Raw genomic sequence first — 3994 nt, 5'->3', positions numbered from 1 at the left:
CTGTCATAATATATAATAATTCTAAAATAAAATAATAGCTGCAGGAGTAAATTCCATGACGAATAACCTGAAAAATATACGAATTCCTATACCATCCCATGAAATAATAGAATTTCTACAATATTAAAATAATCGTGATAAAGTTAAAATAAAAAAGTTTTAAAATAAAATGCGTGATTAAGACGAAATTAATCAGTACGTTTGTCTGTACTCGTCCGAATGTTATGTACGGATAAAGATCTCAATGGCCTTGAGAGAGAGTTCGACGCACGATTGTTTTTGTTTGATCTCGTTCGGGAAATTTCTTACAAAGAAATAACTAATGTTTTCTCCAAGCCGTATGTTACCTATCTCTCTCTATTAAGCCTCGCTGTATATATTAAATGAGATGAACTTACATGCGTATCGAAGCGATGTATAGACTGGATATTCGACGCTCTAATTGTAGTTCTCGAAATTCTTAGAAATCTGAAAATAGTAAGATCATATTACTATAAAACAAGATTAAAAGTGTTACGTATGTGAGTGTAAGAATAATGTGTAATGTGTAGGGAATATCCGGAGATGTGTGTGTGTGTGTGTGTGTGTGTGTGTGTGTAAGTGATATTGTACATGAAAATCGAATTTAATACAAAATATCAATCGATCACAACTATTAACGCAAAATTATTGATCAGAGCATCATTAAAAAGCGAGAGAAGGATCGATATTGCGAAAATAAAACAGGAAAATTGAAGAAAAAGTGCGACGCAAAAGCTCCCCGGGAGATCTACGAGAAGCTGATTTTATTTTCGCGAATATCTTTTAAACGCGACGATGCTCAGACTTGCCGACGCGGCCTCATAAAAATCGCGCGTTTGGCTATCGATTGATATATAGGAAGACGGTATATGTTAGAAAAAAGTTATTAATTACCTGTAATTATGCGGAGCGACGAAACACCGTGTACACTTGTCACCGCGTCCAAAATGGCGACTGGACGACTGGCAAGGAAGGAAAGTAGATCCTGTGACGTCATACCAGGTACAAGGCGGGTCAAATGAAATATTATATTTTTCAATTAAAAATAATAAAAAATTTAATATAAGTACGTAGGTAATACGAAATGAATGACAAATGTAATTAATTCGTATTTTAAACATAGACAATAATTTTCTAATGAAATAATTATATTTTTTGTCGATATAGAAACATTAAATAGATACGCACTTGTATCACAAGTACCTATATTATCTCTATGCCTTATATATTACGCGCGAAATAATGAGCAATTTTTAAATCGAAATAATCGTATAATTTGATGTATTTACACGTATATATATTTAATATATATGAATCATATGTATCTTGTAAATATATAAAAAAAATAATACTTCTTCGAATTTTTATGTACACATATCGAATAATTACGATCGAAGTAATGTATCGTGTGTCGATCATAATTGTATATAATCGAGAATGCTCGACTATCGAAAAGAAATGAAAGAAAGAAAAAACGATATATATGTACATAAAAACGTAGAGAACTAATCCATTGAAATGTATATAGGCAACACAATTAAACCACGAAAATACGTATTGTTTTTAGACAGTACTAACCTATATAAATTCCTGGACTACTAACCTATATAAAAACTGGACTAGCTTACTGATCTTATTATTCAATAGAAACTAACTGAATTCGAAGCGAAAGCAGATGACAAAAGAAAAGAAAGAAACAGATATTTTTTCACACAAATAGTACACATATGCAAACGAACATCGAGTTCGGCACAAAGCACTGCATTCGTAAAAACCGTATCCCTACATATGCACATATATACGTATATTACACACAACTCTTCGAAAAGTCCGAGCATTTGATCGCATTATATAGAATCACGGATTATATTTTTCATCCTTCACAATTCTGAGGAAGTAACAAAGAAAGATGTTGACTTACCGGCAGTAGTCGTTGGTCCTTCAAACGACGAACGTTCTCTTGATTGCGGTACACGAAAAACGATGCACTAACACTGATTCTAATTCGACTCTCTATTGTTCTATCTCGTGAAATTCTTGAAAATCTGAAAAATGTGAAATCTCAATTAATACAGGATAACATTAAAAGTGTGTGTATGTGAAAAAAGGAGAAAATTAGAAGAGTGTATGTGTATATATAATGTGTAAAAAATCTATACGTGTGTGTGTGTGCTTCTGTACGAATATAGATATAAAAATGGAATATAATACGAAATATCGATCGATCATAATTATAAACGCAAAATTATTGATCAGAACATTGTTAAAAAGCAAGAGAAGATTCGATATTGTGAAAATCAAGCTGGAAAATTGAAAAAATATTACGATGCAGTAGTTCATCAGGGGATCAACAATAGACCGATTTTATTAGACCGTATAAGAATAATTACTATGTCAACGATAGTTAGTTAATTTACAAAATCTACTAATATACAAATCTAAGTACTTTGAACTCTAACTAACTAAAAGCTTGTGCCATCTATCGGACGATTCAGACACGAACATTACATGTCAAGGAGATGGAATAGCCTATCTCTAATTGTAATAATTATTACTGACGAGCAAAATGACAACGTGGTAAAAAAAATAGAAAAATATGATAAGACCACGAATCATTATCAGAGAAACATATTATGATCCTCTGAAAAAATGATTCATCGTATGTGTATAGTAAAAGATATTAATTGAAATCTCGCGCCTGCGCAATACGTCATCTGTCCAATGGCTACTCAGGAAGCTTATAATTTTTCGATCTATTATACAAAAATATCGAAACATTAAAAATATCATATACGAACTTAAAAACTGCCTAAACGGATACTTTGTTAGTCCAAACTATGAAAAATTAATCATTACAATTCGATATCTATAGAAATAAAGTTCGAAAATATGAGAAAAATTATAAGGAAAATACAATTATTTTATACACGACTACATTTTATTCTCGACTCGTTAACAATATCGATTGGAAATCATTTCAATGAAAGTCGATTATTGGAAGATGATTTATGTTAGAAAATATATACAAATTACCTGTAATTAACGTGACAATAAAGTTTCCTTACAATTTCTAATACCACAAAAATTCGACAGTGCGTTGATTGGTTGCATCAAAGTGCGCATTTTCAAAACAAGTTTTTACTTTTATGGAAATTACACTTGAACATTACTATTATATGCTTTTTACAAAAAGATTAATATCAAAAATCTGCAAAGATATCTCGTATAAAGAGCTTTAATTATTCGAATGAGCCCCTGATCATCATAATTTTAATCATGGAAATTTATAGCGTAAACTATATTCGTAATTGTTTTCTTCCAATTTACGAACGCGTAGTAATGCTACATCGCATTCGTGTCAACCAATAGAAACTCTTCCCCCACTACGAGCATAAGCAGATGTATGTTTATATATAAAGTGACGGAATCTTCGGAAGAAAAGAAAAATGAAAAAAGGAGATATGATCATATTTTTCTGGTGTAATATAAACTAATCACATAAATATATACATACATACAATACCGGTATGATATACTCTTAATATAATAAATTATCCTAATTTTTCTATATAGTCACTGAAGTAATGAGTATATAAGCGCGCGCAAATCGTTCAACTATCTTCACGCTGTAGATGACGCCATTGCTGTTTCAGTTCGTACCAAGCAAACACATATCCACGTCGCTCTCCTTACTTACAGGTAATTAACAGATTTTTTCTAACGTACATCAAATTACTATACATCAATCGATAGTTAAACATGCAATTTTTAAGAGGCCGCGTTCACAAGTCGAGCCATTGTTGCGTTTAAAAGATACTCGGGAAAATAAAATCGGTCTCTCGTTGATCTCCCGGGGAGCTGTCGCGTCGTAATTTTTCTTCAATTTTCCAGCTTATTTTCACACACCGATACTTCTCTCGCTTTTTAATAATGCTTTGATCAATAATTTTGCGTTTATAATTATGATCGATCG

General features: G+C 31.6%; 1 protein-coding gene across 2 annotated transcripts in view; it reads left to right on the top strand.

Moving 5' to 3' along the window:
* Positions 1-3065: 3065 nt before the first annotated feature.
* LOC122628985 (doublesex- and mab-3-related transcription factor A2) overlaps positions 3066-3994 on the top strand; it is a 48668-nt gene continuing 47739 nt past the window's right edge. For both annotated transcript variants that reach the window (XM_043811939.1, XM_043811940.1), the window contains exon 1: positions 3066-3076. The gene's annotated coding sequence lies outside the window, so the exon portion shown is untranslated. The remainder of the gene's footprint in view (positions 3077-3994) is intronic.

This window comes from Vespula pensylvanica, chromosome 4 (assembly GCF_014466175.1).
Source record: "Vespula pensylvanica isolate Volc-1 chromosome 4, ASM1446617v1, whole genome shotgun sequence".
Lineage (NCBI taxonomy): Eukaryota > Metazoa > Arthropoda > Insecta > Hymenoptera > Vespidae > Vespula > Vespula pensylvanica.
The sequence above is the reverse complement of the archived record's forward strand: the minus strand, read 5'-3'. Positions and strand labels throughout refer to the sequence as shown.